We start from the raw sequence: 25,528 nt of genomic DNA, 5'->3' as shown, positions 1-25,528 counted from the left end.
TTAGTTGAAACAATTGTGGTCTTGGAGTGACCAGGATGAATCGTCTCTGAGACAGCTGAGAGCTATGGTAGAAGGCTGGCCAATTACACTCAATAGGATGGAAGAATACACTTTACTTTCAATTTCTTTGGCATCTGTAACAGCTGTGTTGGCTATGATGGCATTGACAACAGCAACATTGGTTGTGCTGCCCTTCTTTGTTTTTGTCACAAATTCAATTTTTCTTTGTTCTTTTTCAGCCTCTACCAGTTGGTCCCTTTCAATCTTCTCTGCTTTTGCTCAAGTCTCATAGTATGAGTCACCAGATCACCCATGTGGGTTAAACATATCCTTGATATAATTGTTGCCAAGATCATTAGCTGAACAGAGCTGGATTAGCTTCTTGTAGTTACTGGGATTGAAAAACTCCTTATTCCTTAGCATAATATAGTTCATATCTATTTTCTCCATTGTTTTTCATCATGCAGTTTCTAGATCCCACATCCTGGGGATCATATGAGAATCTGCCAGAGGGCTCTAAGGGAATTTTAATCTCATCAGGAGAAATATCCCTGACTCTCTTGGAAAAAGAGGCCACCAACTCCAAATAATATTTCTATTCCATATCTGAGAACTCCAACTACTTACTGTTTTCTTTAGTCTCCTCCTTATGAACATCTTGTTTTGCTTTAAGGTCAGATGGGCAGCTACATGGTACAATGTATAGAGCACTGACCCCGGAATCAAGAGGACCTGAGTTAAAATCTCACCTCAGACACTTACTAGCTGTGTGACCCTGGCCAAGCCACTTAAGCACAACTGCCTTAAACATCTGGAGCTATGTCCAGTTGTCCTGGTCATGGTTGTTAATGTGATTGTCCTCTTCAAGAACAAAGGACAGATCATCATTTCCATAAGCTTAAGATACCAAATTATCTTTCTACTCAGCTGCTACCATGCTCCTAGTCACCCCAACCCAGGCTTCACTATCTAACTAAAATCAATGACATTATATTCTTGTTTGCCATCTGTCCTAAATTATAAGATCTTCATTTTTTTACTTATATTCTCAGAACCTAGCACAGTTCCTGACACATGGTAGGCACTTAATAAATATTGAGTGATTAATTGATGAATCCTTGTATCCCTAGCATTTAGCATAGTGAATAAATCAATAAATGAACATTTACCGGGCATTTAATATTTGCCAGATATTGTGATAATTACTGGAGAAATTATAAGAGCTTAAGAATTATCTGTTGAACTGAATTGAGCTATGTTTATATCCTATATATCTAAATAAACTTTCCTCTTTCTGCATGATACATTTCACTTATCTGCTATTCAGCAGAATATGAGATACCGAAGCACACTTTTCTAGTTTTACCCTGAGTAACCCTAATGTGAGATTCATCAGAGATTCAAATCCAAAATTCTTCACAAAAAATGCTCACAGATATAGATTCTATGAATATTTCAAAATCATTTGTCATCAACTTGACACAAAGTGTCAACAGGGCTCTTTATAGGGGCCCCATGTCAGGATTTTTCACAGGTTGCATTGCTTCTCTACAATTGCTTCCAGCTAAGCAAACCAGCTGTCAGGTATGTCAGGTAAGAAATGAGAATTTTTGTACCAAAAAGGTCCTATCCTCGATTGTCAGCACAACATCATAAATATAGGGACCCTCCCCTTACTTTTATTGTCTTCTGAATCCTATCACTTATTCTTATTCCATGGAATTATGACCAACTCAGTCTAATACCAACACAGCTGAGGCCAGAAAGAGATCACAGAGTGCAGGGACAAAAGCAGAAAGGGAAGTTGCCCTGGTCTGTTGCCTACTTTTAGAGTACAGTGACAATAGATTCCATCTTGGCTCTTGAAGTGCTGGACTGGAGAGGGCTTAGTTGTAAACACATGCCTGACCTGAGCTCTTGTTGTTGTTTGTCCTTCATTTTTTGAAGAGGACCAATGACATCATAGGTGATATCTTGCCTTGCACAAGAATTGGATTTGAGCAGAGTTGCACCAACTTGTCAGTCTCTCTCTCTCTCCTCCTGAGTCCTTGAAGTGCAGCAGCAGGACAAAATCAAGATGAATGGCAATGGTCCTGGATGCAGACCTTAGTGTCTTCAATATCTGACCAAGCTCTAATTATTACACAGCTCCTCCTTCAGCCTCCTTTGTGGTGACTGGAACAAATTGTTCTCATTTTCCCAGGGTGGTAGCCTAAATAGCAAGAGTACTACACTAGAAGTCACACCTGAGACATAGTAGGCACTTAATAAATGGTGATTGATTGATTGACTCTTTCCCTCACTCCCTATGTATGTATGGATCAGTCTCTGCACATCTCCAGGCTATCACTCCTTCATGTATATAATGACAGTTGGCTAGATTATCTCCTCCATGCTTTTCAGCTCTGAATGGTTTTGATTCTATTTATGTGAAGGAAGTAGCTGCTTAGCTCTGTCAGTTAGAGAAGGTTACTAATGAGGCCAAGTTCATGGGTTCAGCCAGTTAATTACACTGTGTTCCATGGCCCACCAACGGCACACTTAGCCCTGGGCCAGGCAACTTTGCAAATCTAGGCCCCTGCTCACAGAGGGAAGAGAGCACTGCAAGTTCATTGTGAATCATCACCACTAGTGGAAAAAAAAATTTAATCTTCCTGCCCTCCTGCGGTACTTTGGTACATGAAGGATAGAGGTATTGCTCAGAAGGAAAAACAGTTTTCCAAGTCAAAAAGAAATCATTACATGGATATTTTTTTAACTCATCTTTTTTTAAGTTAAATTCATATTCTTCTAAATGTATCAAAACACTGGATTTCATGGAGCTAAACCAAGACCCAACTACACAGGCGACATGATGTGGTGAAAAGAACATTGGATTTGGAGTTAGAAATCCTAGGTGAGAGGGCAGCTAGATGGTGTAGGGGATAAAGCACTGGCCTTAGATTGAGGAGAACCTGAATTCAAATCTGGTTTCAGACACTTGACATTTATTAGCTGTGTGACCCTGGGCAAGTCACTTAACCCTCATTGTCCCACAAAAAAAGGAAAAAGACAAAGAAAAAAAAGAAATCCTAGGTAAAAATTTTGATTCTTTTACTGCAACACTGGGAAAGCCACTTAAACCTTTACTACCAAGTGAGAGGGTTGGGCTAGATGAATTAAGAGTTCTCTTCCAGCTTGCAAATCTATGGTCATATGAAGGCTTCAGGTAGCATTTACTCTTATAACCAAAGAATAACAGTAATGGAAGGGACCTAGTATAAGTAAAGTACAAAAAAAATGGCTTTTATAATCAATTTTCTCATAACCATTGATGGAAATCTAGGCACACTGTGCAAGGTTATAAAGCTTTTGAGAAAGTTAGAGTATTTTAAAGCTCTACAATTTGTTTCTAAGATTTTTCAGTAGAATTCTCAATTTAGAAAGTCTTGACTTGGAAAAATGTTGCCTTTCCACCTCCCATCCACCCTTGGAGTAGAATGTTAGCTGCTTAAGGACAGACATTGTTTCATTTTTATCTTTGTATGTCCACATAGTAGTTCAGGGCCTTGCACAAATTTGTGCTTATTAAATGGTTTGGTATAGAATTGATTATACATAGAGTATCTCAGCACCAAAAAGATACAGAAGAGCTCTCACTTACAAAGTGCTTGCCAGTTTATAAAGCGATTGCCTCATAACAAGCTATTTGTGTACTTGCCTTGCTCACCATTTTATTGTATGTTTCATAGCTTTAAAAAAAAGGATCAGAGAGCTTAAGTGTGTTGTCCATCATCACATAGCTACTAAATCATAGAGCTGGAACTAGAACTCAGATCTTATGACTGAATTGATCCCTCTTCAATATTGCCTCACTACTTGATGTTCCCTGTACATTAAAATCTCCTACTTCTATGCCTTGGAACAGTCTCTTCCATCCTTTAAATGTTCTCCCTCCTTCCAAAAATCCTTAGGTTCCTTCAAAAATCAGCTCAAGTGTTACCTCTGCCACATGAGGGGCCTTTCTTTATTTCCCCATGAGGGCATAGACTGTATATTCAATGCCTAACCTTGTGTCTGACACATAGTGGTCATTTGATAAATTCATGTTGAATTGAAGTCTTACTATAATCAAGCTAGTATCTTGAACTGCAGAGGCAAATGATTGACAAGCAGTCAGATTAGTAGAGCTTTCCTGATTCCAGTTTATTAAATAGAGTCCCAACCCATGGGGCAAGGGGGAGGGAGTTGCCCCAGGAATATGAATTACTTTCTAAAATCAACAGTCTTATAAAAAGCAATCCCTAGTAGAGAAATTCATCATGCCTTTACAATTTAAATTTCTAAATGTGTCAATGAGATAATGAAATTCAAGAAAAACCATTGAAAATATAACAACCTGAGGTCTTGCTCTTTGCCATATAGATAAGGCTCTATGATAGCAATAGGAACTCACACAGCAGGCCTTTATTTTGACCTTGGAAAAACTAGTGCAGACGCCACAGAAACTGAGTTCTACATTCCTTTATGTCATAAGCAAAACCTGCCCCTTATCTGCTGTAATTAAATTCCAATCACCTGTTTCCTGCTACTCTTGCTCATCTGAGTTGAATTTTTGTTTGGACTTATTCTTTGCAAATGGTCCACAGCAGCACAATGTTATCCAGAGAATGACTGGTAGAGTTTCTTTCTTCCATAAACCCTGGAAGGGAGACACTGCTGTAGCAGTAGGAGTGAGGGACCAGGGGACTGAATCCATAGACTCAATGGGTTCTAGTTCGAGTGTGAAGTCTGACTGAGCACCAGATCACTAATGTTATCTGGATATTTCTAAAACAGCAAGGGGAAAACCTCCCAACAATCTCTCTCAGGGAGATGAATATTAACATGCATTTGTATTTATTAAGCACTTTGTTCATGTACTGGGAGCTTCCACAGGTGAATAAAGGTTCTAATGAAATCTCAGAGTAGAAAGAAACTTCAGAGGCCATGTAGACCATCTCACACCCAAACAGGAATACTCTTTACTAAGTCTTTCTATAATGACAAATTGTCATCCTAACAGGAAACCTACTATTGCCTTTCCAGGCAGCACCTCCTGTATCTGGACAGCTCCAACAGCTGGAATTGCAGTTGAATGTGTAATATGATTCTTGAAATATATTTTGAGTTTTAGGGACAAAATATGTTATATAAATTATAATCACTTTAAAGCTAGGAAAACTAAGTTAACAGTAAAGGAGATAATTAGATCTTTTAAAGCCTATCTCAAATTGCTTACTTAGGTTTCTATAGCAACTTTAGGAATCTTTCTGAAGAGTCAAATAAATATGAAGGTGGCCATAATAATCAAACTTTATCCTATTTTTCCCAAAGTAAACCTTTCTTAAGGTAGAAAAATATCAGAACATAACAGGGATAGTCATTAAATAGAATTCCCCCCCAAATTCAGATTTTCATTCAATTAGCATTCAACACTTATCAAAAATCTTCTATGTACAAAACTGCTATGCCAACTCTTAAGGGGACCAATTCAGAAAAAATGAATGAACTTGATACAGAATAAAGTGAAGAAAAAAACCAATAATGTAAAAGAAGACAACTTGAAGGACTTACAAACTCATACCAATTCAGTGACTAACCATGATTCCAGAAGACTAAAGAATACTTCCCAACATTTGACAGAGTTAATGAATTAAATATAGAAGATGAGACATATTTCTGGATGTGGCCAAAAAAATTAAAAAGATAAACATTCATTTTGCTAGAATGTGTATATTATTGCAATATATACTTGTTCTTTTTTATTTTTTTTTACTCCTGGTGGGATCAAGGTAGGAGTGAGAGAATATAAGTGTTTATCAATTTTAGAAGTAAAATATGATGTAAAAAACTCTAAGGAGGTAACTTTTTTAAGGAACAATGAAGTTGTTAGGAAAAATAGTTAACTAACCAGGAAGATCACACTTCACTTGGTTTTCTCTTCCTCCACCACTGTGACCTAGATTAAGTACAAATTTCAATCTTAGTTTGACTCTATTTGACTTGTTTCATATATGGCAACGTGATCTATAAATAAAACTGGATATGATGTGATTGAAGGAGTTTAGTGGCACAAATTCAAATTTTCCCAAGGCCTTTGGTCATTCCTTGATTTGTTAGAGATTTAGTAGGATAATACTGGAATATAAAGCACATGGGAAAACACATGTGGCTAAATGTAAAGAATGAATTAATGGGGACTGAACTCCAATGGAACTTTTAATGATCTTAGCTGGCCAGGAAGCTGTGTCAAGGGAAACAGAATCAATCAGGTTGCATGGACAGCTTTGTTGACTTCTAATCCTTATGGTGAGGTCAGGGGAATCCTAATAGATATTGGTACAATCACACTTGGAATCATTAAAGAAACCTTGCAATTTTCTGGAGGATATCTAGTCTACTATCCTCTTATTTAATATTGGTATAGTGAGGAAAGAAAGGGAAATGATGTTTAAAACCACAATCCACACAAAGACATTAGTTGCCAAGTACTAGAGGCAGGGGAAGGGAATAAATAACCACTATGTATTTGACACTGGGCTAAACACTTTAGAAATTTTATTTCATTTCATCCTCACAACAACCTTAGGATTAGGTTCTATTAGTATCACCCCTTTACAGTTGAGGAAACTGAGGCAGACAACAGTTCAGGGACTTGTCCAGGGTCATATAACTAGGAAGTAACTGAATCTGGATTTGAATTCAGATATTCCTGACTCTAAGTCCAGTTCTCTACCCACTATACCACCTAGCTACCTTTCTATAGGAAACAATTTTTGTCCATTTGTATGGTTTCAGATATACAAACTGATGATAAAATTATATTTCTCGTCCATTGAAATGCTGTTCATCTTTCATTTTCAAAGAGAACCAATGACATCAGCAAGGGTGATGCCTTGACTTGCAAGTGAATTGGATTTAAGTGAGGCAGAGCTGTACAAAGTCATCAGCCTCACTCTCTCTTTCAGACTCATAGCAGTCCAGTGTCAAGAAACAGGTCAGGACAACTGTAGATGGACCAATTTGCCATCTAAATATCATCATTGGGACAACATCACATTCTTCATCCTCTAAATCTTTTCTTTTCAGCAGTAATATCTTTTTTCAATAGGATCTACAGATTTCCAGGGCTTGATATAAACAGAACAATGAGTGATCTTACTATCCCCCCCCCAAAAAATATCCCTCTTCAACATGGATTCTGCACTTTATATCCTTCATAACACTTGCAAACACCTTTGACAAGCACATGTTTTTTATTTTGTATTTCATCTGATATTCATGATCAGACCGTCATTGAATAGTGTTATTTCTGTCATTATATCTTTCAAAGAATTTTGAATGATTTGGATATCTAACTGAGAAATACATTATTGGGGAAATGTCTTTTATGTGTTATTTTGCTCTACCAAATCAAATGCTTTTTGATAACAAAAATTAGCATAGTTGGATCGTATAGTCTCTATATTTCTTAGTCAATTACAGAATGGTAAAAATGTACATTGGGATTAGGATATTCATTATTTGTATATAACTGACTCAGAAAGATTTCTGCGGACATAGTAGTTGATGTTTTCTTGGTAACCATTTTTGACAATAATAAAGTCTCAGAATTTTTTTAAACTTCTATACCTTTCCTCCTCCCCCCACCCCTTTCAGGTACATTGTATATTAATGCTCTTACAATTGTGTCACCTCTATCGTGGATCTCCCCATATACATTTGGTCCAATTTGTCCATATTTCCTACGTTTGTTCTCTTAAGTGCCATTTCTCCCTTCCACAAAAGCACATGTAGGACAGAGATATTATTGTCAAAGTATGGCTTCTCAATGGGGACAGTTTTCTATAACATTCTTTGTAGATCTTTTCCTGTTTACTCCTGTTTGTTGTCCTATTTTTGTCCTCATTTTTGTCACCCATGAGATGACCTTGCTTTTCTTGTTGTCTCTTGATAAGCTTTTTAAAAACTGCTATAAATGACCCTTAACTGCTTCTCTCTGATTTCTGAAACAATAGGGACAGGGAGAAGGAATTAAATTGTAATTTTCACAGTACAGGGAATTCCCAGGTGAGGAAACTCCCTCTACCAGTTCAAGCTGACACCTTCCCTACTATTCATGAAATGTGATAGTTGCCTAGCATATTAAAACCCAAATGGAAATTGGGCTATTGGGGCAGCTAGGTGGCACAGTGGATAGAGTACCAGCCCTGGATTCAGGAGGACCTGAGTTCAAATTTGGCCTCAGACACTTAACACTTACTAGCTGTGTGACCCTGGGCAAGTCACTTAACCCCAATTGCCTCACCAAAAAAAAAGAAAGAAATTGGGCTATTAATTCACACTTAAGGAACATTTGAAGCACCATGTTGACTTAGCTTTAAAATGTAATTATTTTTGTAATTTTATTTTTAAAATATTTTCCAGTTATATTTTAATCTGGATTGGTGCACTGATAAATTTTGGGTTGTGGTTTTGACACCTCTGGCCTAAAGAGCTTAAAGTGACCTAAGGTCACACAACCAGAATGTGTTAGAGGTAGAATTTGAAACCAGTTCATACTCGTTTCAAGCTGGCTCTGAATTTTTAATGCCTCACTGTCTTTCTCTTATGACATGATACTGAGCATCATCTTTTCTTCTGTAGGTTTTCCAAATTAGTTGATATTCTAAAGCAATTACACATTTGGCCACTATTTCTTTCCAATTAGTAGTCAAACATTTACTGACTAAAGAACTTTTTGGTCTCTGTGATGATATATTTAGATCCATCAAACTGTATAAAATTATAATTAATTTTGATGTAATTTATGTCATCTTGTTCACAGTTTTCTTTGTTAACTGTTCATTTAAATTGTCTGGAATCACATTCTTTCATTTATATTCCAAGACTGCTGATCATTATTTTTTCTTGTTATTTACTAATTCTGATCTTTGTTCTGACTCTGTTTATACAGAGTTGATTTGGGGATAAACTCCACATCAATTACAAGGGGTTTCTCAAAGAAATTGTTCAGGATATAAAAGCATGAGGTTTCTTTTTAGACTAACCATCTTTTATTACTCTCACTCCTTCATCATGACCCATAGATAGAATTCATGTATAAGATAATGTGTTTACTTGCTAAAAGAAGATTACGTAATAATGTCTAATATTATCAATCATTTACATTCATATATCATTTACATGTCATTGTGACTATGTATACTGTGGTTTGGAATTATTGTATATATTACAAGTACATCATCAGTTATGCAACATAACATGCATTTTTACCATCATACTGTCTTTGGTGAAATTAATATGAGATTTATGAATTATGGAAACTTATCATCTCAGAGACTAACTACTCTTACAATGAGTTTGATATAGGCCCTGTAGAGAATATATGTACAACAGGAGGAGAGACAGGTACATGTAAGTCTATGGTTTGCTTATGATGGCAACTATATAGACCACAATTGCTGGACACAGTCCAGTTTCTTCCTCTCTCCCTTCTAAAAATTTTCTTTTTCTTTCACTAAGTCTGATGGCATGGTCAGAATCCATCCACCTGTGGCCTAGCACAATTACTGGATGTCTCGAAACCATGAGATGTGGTATGATAACCTTTCCATAACATTTTCAGGTGTCATGAATACATTACTAAATTTGGCTTTGATCCAGACACATGGTGGTAAGAAGTGTTATAGATTCTGTAACTACCTCAACCCTCTATTATATAAAGGAGGGAATGCAATGGAATGTATTAAATTTGATCAGTGACAATGCTATGCTAAGGTTTAGTAAAAAATCCAGCAATTCAAACAGTTAAAGAAGAAGAATCCAGCTTTCCAGACCAGAATCCAGCTTCCTCCTGATAACATCTTACCACTCCAAGAAGACAAGAGAACTGAGAAAAGACTTCCAAAGACTTAATTATTTTTTACTGTTTCATCAAGGAACACCTCTTCCTAGAAGAAACAAAGGGAGAAATGTGATGAAATAATGGGATTTAGCAGATACTCAAAGACCCACCTGGAGATTAATCAAGACTGATTGAATCAAGTGAGAGTAATTGACTGCTGATTAAGCCTACTTCAAGTTAATTGGATTGTAATCACACCTGGCTAGCCCTTAAGAAGGTATTGTTCTCAGAAACTAGACTGTGAACTCAATTTGAGAACACCTTCAAAGACAACAGATTCGGATGCCGCCAACCAATCACCTTGAAGCAGTGTGTAAGGACCGCCTCTGTTTCAGATCTATAAAAAAGCTTCCACAAACAGCTTGCTGAGGAATGCTGATTAAAACAGGCTGGGGAAGGAGTTCCTGATTAAGACAGGTTCGTTGAGGAGTTCCTGATCAAAGAAGGCTTGTGGAAGAGGACTTCAGGAAGAACCCAACCAAGCTGGAACTCTAGGCTAGGTAGGACTTCTTTTTCATAACCTTCTGAACTCTTTGTAAATATCTGTATGCTCTAATAAATGTTTAATGCCCAAAGACTGGTACTGAAGCCTTTTAATTTTTGGTGACCACAATTAAGATTTTAAACATCACATTACCATGCCCTAGACATAGCACTCCACCTCTCACTTTTGTGCAAAGTGACAGGCTAGACCTCCTACCTATAATGTTCTCCCTCTCACATCCACCCTGTTGAATCTGCAGACTTTTTTGAGGAGTACTACCTCCTGGAGAAAACTTTTCCTTATCCCTTTAGTTGTCAGTGTTATCTCTTAACAAAACTGACTTTATGTTTGTTTTTGTTCAATGATTTTTCAACCATGTCCAATTCTACATGATCCCATTTGGAGTTTTCTTGGCAAACATACTAGGGTGGTTTGACACTTGCCTTCTCCAGTTCACTTCACAGATGAGGAAACTGAGACAAACAGGATTAAGGGACTTGCTCAGGGTCACACAGCTAGAAAGTATCTGAGGCCGGATTCGAACTCAGGAATATGTGTCTTCCTGAATTCAGGCCCAGCACCCTATCTAGAATGCCACCCAGCTGCCCACTTTATATTTTGTTACATATTTTATATTTACATTTATTTGTGAAGTTATTGTTTCCCCCAATAAAATGTCCCATGAGAACATGGATTTTTCCCCCTTCTTCTTCATTAAATATACAGCATGGACCACAGGAGGCGACACATTCTATGACTCAAAAATCTATTAGAGTTCGTAAAAGATGTGTTCCTTAACCTTCTATTAGAATGTAAACAATGCCCTTTCAGATATTTCTTTCTAATTAAATAAATGTGTTTATCTCTCTTCATTTCTCTTAGTTTTTACATGTCCTTTTCATGATATCTACTAAGTTTTATTTTTTTTTCCATTAGGAATGCTTGCAAATCCTGTATTTCATTAGAGATTCACCCTCTCTCCTGTAGAATTATATGTAGTTTTCCATATAGTTTATTCTTAGTTGCAAGCCTTTATCTTTTGCATTTTTAATATCATATTCTAAATTTCTCTCCTTATTGTGGCAACTGCCAAGTCTTATATAATTTTTACTGTGGTCCTCAAACTCTTTCTTTTTGGCTGCTTTTAGTATTTTTCCCTTGAACTGGAAGCCCTGGTCTTTGGTTATGATATTCCTCCAAGTTTTGATTTTGGGTTTCTTTCAGGAAGTAACCAGTGCATCCTTTCTATTTTCATTTTATGGCCTGATTCTAAGAGTTATGGGGAGTTTTCATTCATAATTTCTTGAAATGTGATACATAGGCTTTTGTGGGTAGTGATTTTCATGCTCTAGTAGTTCTAAGATTATTTCTCCACCTGTTTTCTAGGTTGGTTGTTTTGTATATTATATTTCTCACATTTTTTCTTGTTTTCAATCATTTGGTTTTGTTTTTACCAATTTTTGTTGTCTCATTGAGTTGTTTTCTGCTTGTTGCATTCTAACGTTCATGGAATTATGTTCTTAGGTGAATATTATGCTAGTTCCAATAAGATGAAATAAAATAAGGATTACCTTGGGTTGAAAAATAGTAAAATAACAATATAAATGAAACAGGTGAGGGGCAGCCAGGTGGCACAGTAGATAGAGCACTCAGGAGGACCTGAGTTCAAATCTGGCCTCAGACACTTGACACTTACTAGCTGTGTGACCCTAGATAAGTCAATTAGCCCCAATTGCCTCACCAAAAAAAAAAGTAAATAGTAAAAAAAGAAAAAAGAAACAGGTGGAGAAAGGAGTTTAGCTGAAGAAGATCTGAAGGTCAATGTGAATCAACAATGTGATGTAGAAACCAAAAAGCTTATGTGATCTTAGACTCTTCTTAGAGAAGCATTGTGTCCAAGACTGCTCTTGGAACCCCTGTCCTATCACCACTGATCTGCTTTGTACCCTACTTTCTGCCTACACTGGATATCCTACTTCAGGGTGTCTACAACACTCTTACAGTTCTCCCAAATATCCTTAGACTGTGTGGATGAGGCTACAGATTATTTTTCTTCCTTTTTTTTTAAACTAATTCATCTTTAAGCTTTACAGAATATTTATGAGAATCTTTTTTGTGCGTGAAACAAAACCCTGAATTAAAAAAATAAATTCCCTAGTGGCAAGTTGAGATTATAACATACTTGTTGCAATCAGCTTGCTAATAATATTTTTTTGTGTGGGGAAATGAGGGTTAAGTGACTTGCCCAGGGTCACACAGCTAGGAAGTGTCAAGTGTCTGAGTCTAGATTTGAACTCAGCTCCTCCTGAATCCAGGGCTGGTATTTTATCCACTGTGTCACCTAGCTGCCTTGAGCTTGCTAATAATTTGCTCCACTTGTATGAATCTGTGATCTTATCTCTATGGGTATTCCTTCCACTGCTTCAGTTAATAACCCTCCAATATCTTTCTCATCTACTATGACTCTTGCTCATGGTCTTTTATATATCCTTCATAGAGTATCTACTTGGTACACTAGAGGATTTTTGTCTGGGTCTTTTAATATTTCAATTATAAAACTACAGCCCTTGAATTGTGAATTTGCTATTTCTCCCTTTTGCTAGGACAAACCCACCTCTTCTTTTAATCACACATCAGAGTCAATAAACATTTATTAACAACCTAGCATGTCTGGCACTGTTCTAAACATTAAGGATACAAAGAAAAGGCATAAGATAGTCTACCCTCAAGGAACTCACGATCTAATAGGGAAAGATAACGCATAAAAGAAGCTAAAAATGGGATAGGGGTGCAAAGGCATGATGAAATCCTGCAGCCAGGATAGGAAATGAGGTGAATATAGTGGGTGCTCTACTTAATAGTGGAGAATCTGGGAGGAACTCTCTGATGCTCACCCCTCAACCTCACCAATTGGAAGAAGGAAGGAACTCCAGGAGTAGGGTGTGGTGAAGTGGTGTGAGTTTCAGAGGGGGTGTCATCTTGCATGATGATGAGTTTCTAGAGAGCCAGAAGTCCAAGAGAGCAGAGTGGAGGAAAAATGAGAAATGAAGGGTAGGTATTAAATGAATGTGTATTAGATGATGTCTTTTGCTCCTTTTTTCACATACAAGACTGGTATTATGCTGCTGCCTGCTTATACCCACAATAGCCATTTTTCATTAAGACACTGTTGCTTAATTTTTAGATCCTGGTTACACGCTTGGGAAATTATTAGTCTAATCACATTTTCCACTAACATAATATACAAAAAAAATCTAAAGTTATTTATATTTGTGCAGTGCCCAGAGAGAAGCCTACAGTTTCTTGTCTTGTATTTAGGAAAGACAATCAGGACTGAGATGGTGTTACCTCTGAGGAAAAGTGAGGTCACTTTCCCTTTGGAAGCCTGCCCATTCAAAATGCCAGATGTTTAATGCTGTCGTACTGGGAACCTCTTTTTCAGAGCAATTTCTCTCCAGTAATTAATGTCACCCAGTGTGTTGATGTAGGAAAAAGTCCAATATTCAGAGAACATGGAGGTTAACAGAACTTACCTTGATACTCATTTCAGAGAACACTAATTGGGGCTCAACATCCAGAAGATGAATAAACAAAAACCAAAAAATAATTGCATTTGCTGAAACTGTGTGGGTGTTTCCAAAATAATGAGGACAAAAGATCTTGGTATCAGTTCTGAAAATCTATAGAAAAAGAGATTATGCCATTTTATTTATTTTCTAAAAATCATATAAATGGTTGTTTATTTATAACTGGTAAAGGATTCAGAACACATTATGTATAATGCATATTGTATACATATAGTGTACGTATCCCATCAATGTCCATATAAACACTCATATACACATGCATAGAAATACAGAATTCTAGATGGGATGGAATAAAGTAATCTACTATCTAGTTGTTCTTTGGAGATGTTTATTTTAATCCCATATTTTCTGAATTCGTGAAACCATTCTGAAGCCAATCTGCATTTTATTTCCTCCTGTTTTATTTTTCCTTCATCTCACTTTGCTTCCCCAAGTGAAGATTACTCTTTTTTCTGCCTCATGCTATCTGTGGCTGCTTAGATTCCTATTTTTCCCTTGGACCTTTGCTCATGTAGAGCCATCTGGTGATTAATTAATACATGCCAGGTTGTTCTATTGGTCACTGGAGTGTAACAAAATCCATAGATACAGAAGGTCAATTAAAGTTGTGTTTCCATGAGTCATTAAAGCATTTCTTCTGCTATTTGCAGTGGCCCAGTTAGAAAGACCATTGATCCTGGAATCAGAGGATCTAGGTTCAAATCTAATATTCAATACTTGGTCATTGTATGAACTTTAAGAGATGAATTAACCTTCCTGGGCCTCAGTTTCCTTTTCTGTAAAATGAGTGAGTTGCTCAATTGTCACTGAGTTCCTTTCCACCTATATGAAGCTATGAATTTTATGCATTCCAATGTCATGCATGTTTGATAAAAGCTTGTGTTAGTAGGGTGAAGTAGTAGGATAGAATGATTATTGAATATTCAAAATAGGGAATGATCATCACAAAAAACCAAAAAACTCATTAAAATAGATCATACCAGACTAATGTCATTTCATTTTGTCTACCAGTCAGTGAATAAACATTTACTAAATGGCTTCTCTGTGCCAGGCACTTTGTTAAGCACTGAAGAAATGCAAATGTTTCTATTTTCAAGGAGCTCACAGTGAAATAGGGAGGAAAACATGCAAACAACTGTGTACGAACAAACTATGTACAGGATAAACTTGAAATAACCAAATAATGAAAGCCACTAGAATTAAGGGGGATTAAGAAAGGATTTCTGTAGAAGGTAGAATTTTAGCCAAGACTTGAAAGAATCCAGAGAAACCAGGATGCAGTTAATAGAGTGGATAGATCAGAATGTAGCAAAGCTGTCATCAACAAATCTGTATTACACAACTTCTATGTATAAGGACCGTCCTAAGTGCTGGGAATATAAACAGAAAAATAAAACAGTCCATATCCTGAATGGCCTTACTTCTCAGGAGAGAAATCTGAAAGGTTTTTTTTTTTTCCACATTATTTTTGTGGACAAGAGAGGGAGATGTGAACAAAAAAACAATTAGTGAGATTTGAAAGTTGTTGAATGACCCAAAGCACAGCCATCGATGGTATCAGCAGTCAAGTTAACCTGGCAAGGAGTTAAGTATAACCTCATAGCTGTCACCAACACCCAGTATCATAGAAATTATGGCTGGTATCAAATAATAAAAAATAAGCATATAATTGCTCAAATAAAAAAAAATCAGATAAAAAGGGCAGTAGAGTGACAGCACTGGTTGTCAAGAAGATATACCTTTAACAAAAACTAATTATTTGACAAAACAGCTGTGAAAACTGGAAAACATGGCAGAAACTAAGTATAGACCAACGTCTCACGCCATATACTAAAATAAGATCAAAATATATACATTATTTATACATAAACGGTGATACCATAAGCAACTTAGGAGAGCATTGTATAGTTTGTCTGTCACATTTATGGACAGAGGAATAATTTAAGATCATAGAAGATAGAGCAAAACAAAATGTAAAATAGATCATTTTAATTAGATAAAATTTAAAAGTTTTGCACAAACAAAATTAATGCAACCAAGATTATAAGGGAAGCAGAAAACTGGGAAAGAATTTTTGAAACAAGGATCTCTGATAAAGGACTCATTTCTCAAATAGATAGAGAACTGAGTCAAATTTATTAAAGTACAAGTCATTGCCCAGTTGATAAATGGTCAAATGATATAAACAGGTAGTTTTTAGACAAAGAAATCAAAGCTATCTATAGTCATATGAAGAAAATGCTCTACATAAGTACTGATCAGAGAAATGCAAATTAAAATAGTGCTGAGGTATCACATCACACCTATCAGAGTGGCAAATATAACAAAAAAGGAAAATATTGGATAATACAGGGGATGTAGGAAAACTGGAATGCTAATCCACTGTTAGTGGAGCTGTGAACTCATCCAAACATTCTGGAGAGCAATTTGGAACTATGCCCAAAGGGCTATCAAATTGTGCACAGCCTTTGATTCAGCAATAGTACTGCTAGGTTTATATCCCAAAGATATTGCAAAAAAGAGAAAAGGATCTATTTATACCAAAAATATTTATAGCAACTCTGTTTGTGGTGGCTATAAATAAGAAATAAAAGGAATGCCATCAATTTGGGTATGGCTAAACAAGCTATGGCATATGATGGTGATGGAATATTATTGTGCTATAAGAAATGACCAATAGGATGTTTTCAGAAAGGCCTCGCAAGACTTATAAGAAGTCTTATAAGAAGTGAGCAGAACCAGGAGAATGTTGTGCATGTTGACAGCAATATTGTTTGATGAAGAACTGTGAATGACTTAACTATTCTCAGTAATACAATGATCCAAGACAATCCCAAAGGACTAATGATGAAGCATACTATCCACCTCCAAAGAATAACTGATATTGATTGAACACAGACTGAAGCATGCTATTTTCACTTTCTTTCATTTTTTTCTTTTATTCAAATCTTCTTATACAAAATGACTAATATTATAATGCTTTCCATAATTGCACATGTATAACCTATATCTGATTGCTTACTGCCTCAGGGAGGTGGGGGTTGTGGGTAGAAAGAAACAAAATTTGAAATTGAAAATTGAAAATTAAATATTAATTATTTTTAAAAAGATTTATCCTTGTATAGAAATCAGTAAATGATGTATAAACAAGAGTCACATGTCATTAAATTTCAGTTAAAAAAATAAAGAAGTCAACTTTGAAAAAAAGGAAATATTAAAATTTAAGTTCAACCCTTACTGTTTCATCATTCTTTATTTTGAAAAAGAAATAGACTATGTATAAATCATTTAGTCTAGTCATTGGTTAAAAATGGAAAACAAACATCTTGATTTTTTATTTCAAGAAATATATTTCATTAACTTCTCTGTGAGTTTTATAATAGCCACTTTGTTAGTAACTCATATTAACATAGAGCTTTAAGGTATTCAAAGGGTTTTATTCCTCAAATCCCTATGATATCAGTAGCACAAATATTATTATTATTTATATTTTATAAATATGGAAAATGAGTCTCAGAGAGGATAACTCATTTGCCCAATTGCTACTAAGTATTAGTCAGGATTTGAACCTGTTTCATTGGCACCTAGGTGGTGCAGTGAACCTGGAGTCAAGAAGACCTGAGTTCAAATCCAACCTCAAATACTTTTATTGTTGCCATGTTTCCCCCATGATGAATTACAGAACCAAGAAATAGATGCTTTATTAAAAAACTAAAATTTTAATGTAAATAAAATATAATTGTTCCTATAAAACTTATGTTTTAAAATATAAATTTCATATTTTATATGATAATTATCACATTCTAATTACATATTTACAGAAAGTGGTCAGTGAGGGAAAAATGAAAATTCAGGAGATGGATCAGAGGAGAGAGCATTGAACTGTTATCTAGGGTACTTGGTTATGCCACTTACTGGCTCTGTGACAATGGTTAAGTCACTTTGTCTTTATGTACCTTAGTTTTCTTACTTACCAATGAATATTTATGATTCTATCAATGCGATTTGTAGCAGACTAAAGAGAAGCAGCATTGGGGAGGGGGTGAAGAGTGATGCTTCTGTATTGTCAAAAACATTGCCAGGGATTAAAATATAGTGAATTTAGGAGGTAACATCACACCAATAAATTCTGAAACATTAACAAATCTATGAAGCTTGTACAAGTCAAAAAGTTAGCAATCACTAATTATTGCCTTGAATAGAAAAACAGGATAAGGAGGACTCTGGATGATAACTGCATTTATATAATACTGTCATCAGTAGAATATTATTATAGTTAAATTTAACACCCTTGGAAAATTTAAATGCTAATTTTTCTTGGGGGTCGGGGCTCCTCCCTCATTAAGGTGGTACAGGGGCAGTACAAATCCCAGATCTACAGTTAAATAAGGAAATCAATGTTGTTGTTCTGGGGAAGGCTAGTTTCTACAATCTCTTTAGACTTTCCCCAAATTTTGGTAGACCATGAACACAGACAAGAGGGAATTAGAAGATGGAAGCTATTTATATTGGCCAAAAATATTGAAAAATCCTGAAAGATCTGATTAGGAATACAACGTCTCCCACTTATTTAATAGTTTTGTACTAATAATTGTTATCTGAGGAAGAGAGATAGGAAAAGGGGAAAGAAAAGAGGAAGGGAGGGAGGGAGGGGAAAAGGAAGAGAGGAAGAGAAGAACTGTCAGTCACTATTCTGCTAAGAACAGAAAAACAAAAATGGGAGTCTCTGTCCTCAAAGAGCTTACATTCTAATATACAGATGCAGCACATATTTCTATGAAGGAGTTGGTGGCTAAAGAAAGGAATTTGTAGGGTCACATGAATGGTGACAGGAACCATAAACAGTGACTGTCATGCCCTTTCCAGAAGAAATGACAATTGATTTGAATGCTGTTTCCCAGAGCAAAAGGTATAAAAGGGGGGGGGGCAGCTAGGTGGCGCAGTGGATAAAGTACCGGCCCTGGATTCAGGAGTACCTGAGTTCAAATCTGGCCTCAGACACTTGACTCTTACTAGCTGTGTGACCCTGGGCAAGTCACTTAACCCCCATTGCCGTGGGAAAAAGAAAAAAAAAAAGAATGCCTGAAAAGGTATAAAAGGGGGTGGAGTAAGAATACACAGAAGCGGAAGTGATAGGACAGATGGTGAGATATCTTTGGTGGGTGACTATTTGAGGTGTGAAACATGGTCTGAGATCAGCTAAACATAGTGTATTGGGTGAATTTTTATTCATTCCTTCACCAATTTGGAACACTCAGCCAGAAGGGCAGGAATGCCAAAACTGAATAGATGAAATAGCTAGGGAATAGAGGTGAGGAAACATGGTTTCTACAATTCTATTCCAAAGGGGGCAGATCCAGGTACACATTTGGGGACAGAGATAAGAGAATAGGAGAGATAGGGAAAACAGCAGGCCAGATGGTATGATGCTGATAGCTGTGATTTGATACCCTTTTTAATAAAAAGATTTAGTAATGGGAAGATGAGGCTGGTTTTTTCATGCATACTTGTCTAATTTCTGCATTGAGATCCTGGGAGATTTGCAAAATGTATTTGCCAGTTAGCTTTTACTACCTTTTTATCCAGGCACAGTATGGAAAATCATGAGGTTTTTTTTACAATTATCAAATGTGATTTCATCCATTCAGATCCAACAGAAAGAAATTATTTGGTAAGGCAGGTACTTACAATGGGGGTAAGGAAGAAAAGAGCAGAAGGAAAGGGAGAGAGATTGGAAAGAGGGAAATGGAAAGGGAGAAGGAGATACAGAGAAAGAAAGAGACAAATTAAGAGACAGAGTTAGAGAAAGAGGGACAGAGAAAGTGAGAAACAGAGAGAGAGAGACAGAAAGACAGAGAGACAGAGAGACAGAGACAGAAAGACAGAGAGACAGAGAGAGAAGGGAGGGAGGCAGAGGGAGAAGAGAAGAGAAGAGATCAAAAATGTGACTGGGTCCTACTGAGCTGAAGGTGCTTTCCCAGGTCTAAATGTAATGTTTAGCTGCTAATAAGTTGTACCTTAATATGATCACCAATAAAGTCATTATTAAAATCTTACATGAACTCTTTTCTTTTGAATTCATAAGTATGGGCCACTCCTCCCCAACATGGAAGCCCTTGATTAATATAGACACAATCTTAACGTATCTCAAATTATCCATTTAAGCATTCCAATTGGTCATATGTTTTTATTTTGCAGTTTTTCTTTTTTTTTTTTTTTGGTGAGGCAATTGGGGTTAAGTGACTTGCCCAGGGTCACACAGCTAGTAAGTGTTAAGTGTCTGAGGCCGGATTTGAACCCAGGTACTCCTGACTCCAGGGCCGGTGCTCTATCCACTGCGCCACCTAGCTGCCCCTTATTTTGCAGTTTTTAAAGTAATTAAGTGACTTGGGGGAACTTGAGATTTGGAGGACCTAAATACCTGACAGAGTTACTGCTCTTAAAGAGCTCTCAACAACTGCTTCTATAGGTGCTATGAACCTTGCTTCCCTAGTAGCCACATCTTCTGAAGACCCAGCAAAAACAGTACCTGCCACCAAAGTCCTTAGCAATGTTAAATGGATCAGTAAAAAAATGGCATTAAAGATAGTTACCATTTGCTTTGCAGATACACAGTAAGGATCATGGAATTTTTGCTTCTGACTTACAACTGAAACTTCTTTTATGTGACTTCTCAATTAGAATGTGATCTCCTTGAGAGCATGGGCTATTCTCCTTTTCTATTTGAATCTTCTGGGCTTAACAGTGCATTGTATAAAGTAAGAGCTAATTTTCATCTCATTCATTCATTTAGAAAAGTGTCACCTACCATACAGATGTGTAAAACATTTTTTTCAAGATTGCTCATAATTTAGTATCAAAGTCGCAACCCCAAAAGTATGAGTTCATCCTACTGCTTAAAATAAACTTACTATACAGACATCAATATGTAGAAGATGAATTATAATTTGTTAATAGAGGCAAAAAATCAAGCTCAATTTTGTATTCCCCATAAGACTTACAAAGATACTGTATATCAACAGTATTAGAGAATCCAGAAATATTTGTTGAAAGAAGGAAACTATAAGGAGGCAGCTAGGTGGTACAGTGGATAAAACACTGGCCCTGGATTCAGGAGGACCTGAGTTCAAATCTGGCCTCAGACATTTGACACTTACTAGCTGTGTGACCCTGGGCAAGTCACTTAACCCTCATTGCCCTGCCCCCCCACAAGGGCAAACTGTAGGTAAAAGAAAATTTGATTTCTTGATTTAACAAATCTCAGCTTAACAAAACAAAGAAGAAATACTCTGTGACAAAATGGCAAAAGATTGAAAGGTCTTTATGAATGCTGATGAATTTAAAGACACACAAATGAGAAACCTTATTCATGCTCATGGAAATTAAATCCTATGGAACATAGTCTGTAAGGCTATTTTCTGTTTATGTGTGATATCTGCATGAGAGAGAGGCTGAAACAAAAAGAGAGAGGAAATATATTAAGGATTTACTAAGTAGTAGGAACAGTGCTAAGTGCTGGAAATACAAGCAAAAGCAAAAATTCACTAATAATTTAAAAATAAAGGTGTTTGGTATTTTAATAGTAACAACATCTATGATCATTTAGAAAACTTAATTCAGATATATATGTGTATGTATACAAATATGTATGATATTGTTTATTGTATATACAAGGCATGTTTATTTTATTATAGTGAAATCATGGAATCAGGAGACAGATGTTGTCTTACAACTTTCAGTCTGGAAGTCTGGTAGAAGCAATGTCAGTGTCAACTTTAGATCTAGTTCCACATCTAGCTTGTTTTGATATTTAGATTTGAGTGAAAAAATACACTTTCACAAACATATGCTGCAGGAAAAGGCAGTGGTACTTCATAGCTCAATCAAACATTTCTGGCTATTCAAACCTAATATCACTAGAAGTCAGCCAAGTGCTTTTAGAAATTTGAAATTTTCTGAAATCTGAGAGTAAACAACTCAAATGACACACCCCAGGCTGGGTAACTCTGCAAAAGAAAAGATACTATGTCATTCTGAAAGGCCCAAAACATGGCTTCTATTAGGCATAAAGGAAACGGTTTAATAATAAATTTTGAAATAGAATCGGGAATATGCTGGAGCCAGTTCTTTCTAGATCATTGAATTTTCAGCGTAAATATGTATACCTTGTAAATTGTTAAATACCACAAATCAGGCCTTGATTTATTGTTTTGTTGATATCTATACTTAAGAAAGTGATGGAGAAGGGACTAACCTCCATTGAGTTAACACACAGTATTCCAAGACAGTGGGTGATTAATGAGAACTACCAAGCACCTATTATTAGGGAAATTTTTTTCTCAATAATGAACCTTTTGAAATCATCTAGAAATTGAGATTACATACCTTACCAGTAACTCTAAAGATAAGAGACATACTAACATCTCTGAAAATTGGGTGGAATTGTGTTTACCAATTTATACCTATCAAATGTCCAATAGGGCCTTAGCTGGCCACTAGAGAGAAACAAGGTGTTAAGAGTCTCCTGCTTTGTTCATCGAGGGAAGAAGAAGAATCAAAGAATATTACCTTGGTCACCAAAAAGAAGAGAATGAGAGAAGAGTCTGGAGCATTCCCCAAAAACCTGTACCATTTAAATAGACAGAGAGAGAGAGAGAGAGAGAGAGAGAGAGAGAGAGAGAGAGAGAGACAGAACGACAGACAGATAGGTGAATAAATGAATGAATGAATGAATGAATGGATAGCTGGATAAACAAATTGATTAATTGATAAATAAATAAATATATATATACATAATATATGTGTGTGTTTAGTTAGGGGTTTTTTATTTACTAGCTTTCTCTCTGTATCTCTTCCCTTCCCCCTCCCAGAGAGCCATTCCTTATAACAAAGGAGTCTTCAAAAAAAGAAACAATAAGAGGAAGAGAAAAAGCATTACAAACAATCAAGACAGTCATAAAAACTGATGATATATGGAGTATTCTATATTTGTAGACTTTACCTCTATACATGAGGAGGGAAAGATAATTAGCTTAGTGCGGTTTCCTCTATAATTTCACAACCATTGGGGGAGGGGGATTGGTTTTATAGTTGTTCCTACCATTTACATTTTTGTAGACATTTGTGTATATTGTTTTCTCCAAACTACTTATTTAATTTTTCATCAGATCTTTTAAGTCTCTACATACCTCTCCATTGTGCTCATTGTCTCTTACAGCATAAAAATATCCCATTAAGTTAATGTACCACCCTTCATTTAGCTACTGATATCCTCTTGATGGGCGATTACTTTGTTTCCACTTCTTTGCAACCACAATGTGTCAGTAGACCATTCCTAAGATCATCTCATTACTTCTGTTCTCCTAGACAACTTTAATCAGGTTTCTTTTTTGCCAGGAAGGCTCAACATGGTTTAAAGGCAATCTTTGTTCCAAACTATAAGAGCTATGGTGTTTCTATTTTAAGGGTCAGTTGCTTTTCAATTAAGAAGTGTCTGTCATGATAACAGAAAGCTTCCTTCTCAATCCAGGCAGATGAAGGTGGTGACAACTATTTTTCTGGATGGAGGCAAGTGGGGGAGGGATGAGTCAGCATATCTGCTCCTCTCTCAGTTCCAAATCTAAGGTAACTTAGAATCTATTGAAAAATAAAATATATCCAATGGTGGCTAAGCAGTTCGGCTATTAAAAAGATCATATGCATGAAGTTGATGTAGAAAATAATTTGTCAAACTCTCTTTTCTCATATTTTCAATAAAGATATCCTCAATATATAAATGAGCCATTTTCATAAATATTTTACATATGGTTCCCTATTTCCCAATATCTTCTTGGTTTCTATTATCTTTTTCACTCTTTTGAAATACTGTCCTCATTAAGATCTTTGAAATTTATCTCTGAGGTCTTTTAAAAGCATGCTCCATGTAGTACAGATATCTTTTGTATCCGATTGAGCCTCTTTGTCCAATATTATTTTTAAATGCTATTGACACTTCATCATGTAGTACATTAGTTACTAAGGTTGTAGATTTCAAGTATGGTAGTTTTAGTTCCATGATGACTAAAAAAAAGATCACTATAAAACACTAGCAATACTGTTTCATTTTACATCTATTTATTATCTTTCCTCCTGTTTATATATACACACTCTCAGGATCATCTGTCTTTGTCTAATCATGTGCCAAATTCTCCATGGAATTATTTTCTCAACTATTTTTGCTGTTGTATGAGGAGACACTGATCATAATCTTTTATTTTCCTCCTGATGTTTTAAGTGTCTTCATTTGGCAAGAAGTGTTTATTGATTCAAGTGATTTCTGGGTTTTCTTCAGCCACCATGTTGTGGAGTCTTGTTTTTCCTGGTTAAACTTCTCTCAGAAAGAGGCACTTAAGTAGCACAGTGGAGAGCTTGCTAGATTTGAATTTGAGAAGACCTAAGTTTGAATCTTACCTCAAAGCCTAAACTAGCTAACCCTGGGTAAGTCACTTCAGTTCTGTCTGCTTCAGTTTTCTCATATATAAAGAGGAGATAATAATAGTATCTTTCTCCAAAGATTGTTATGAAGCTCAAATAATATATATAACATACCCTATAAACCATGAAATATTATATAAATCTGGCTATTATTATGTTATGTTTTCTCTATACATACATACATACAGTTATTAAAGTAGACTTGAATGGAGCTTTGACCCATCTGAAAGACACCCATGAAATAGAATGAAAAAAGTGAGGGAAAGAATGTTCCAACCAGTAGGAAGAGCATGGGCAAAGTAACAGAAAAAGGAATATACATACTGTTTGACAATACAGATAAGAATGCTATTTAATTGATTTTTATTAGGGACTGGTGATAGTAAAATAGGAAGAATTTTATAACTCATGTGTCAGAAGTGGAACTTGAACAAAGGTACACCTTCTCTAGAACTAGCTTTCTACCCACTATGCCAAGGGTAACTTACTACTGAAAATGTTATATGCAGATAAAATGTGTTTTAACTTGAAAAAATGAAGTGAAAAAGAGAAATTTAGCAGCTGTGGGAATCAAATGAGAGGGAAATCAGTCATGGTTAGAGAGAAAGCTTTAAGAAAAGCTTCATGAAGGAGGAAGAATTTGGACTTCACCTTCAAAGACAAATAGGATGTCCTATGGCCATACCAACGTGGACAGCACGTTGATATTAGTTGCCAGCATCTCAGCTTTGCATCCTGCCTCTTGCACTTAACAATGTGACTATGAGGAAATCATTTGACCTGTATATACTTTAGTTGCCTTATCTATAAAATGGTGAAAACTTTAAAAATAAATTAAATGTAGATAATCATACTTGTAGGGCCTCCCTCTTAGGGATGTTACAAGACTTAAATGAAGACAGAGTATATAAAAAGCTCTATTAATCCAGAATGAATAAATTTTTTTAAATGGGTAAAGCCAAATCAGGCAGTGCTCTGCCCCAAACTGAAGACTTTGGGCTTGGTCATAAAGGTAATAAGAAGTTATTCTGTGTTTGGAAGGAGGTAATTATTTGC

At 36.0% G+C, this 25,528-nt stretch overlaps 1 pseudogene; it reads right to left on the bottom strand.

Annotated features, from left to right (window-relative positions):
- LOC122732010 lies at positions 1 to 25,193 on the bottom strand (annotated as a pseudogene).
- Between the last annotated feature and the right edge of the window lie 335 nt (positions 25,194 to 25,528).

The sequence above is a fragment of the Dromiciops gliroides genome, chromosome 6, assembly GCF_019393635.1.
Source record: "Dromiciops gliroides isolate mDroGli1 chromosome 6, mDroGli1.pri, whole genome shotgun sequence".
Taxonomy (NCBI): Eukaryota; Metazoa; Chordata; class Mammalia; order Microbiotheria; family Microbiotheriidae; genus Dromiciops; species Dromiciops gliroides.
Note: the sequence above shows the minus strand (reverse complement) of the source record. Positions and strands in the feature narration are given on the sequence as shown.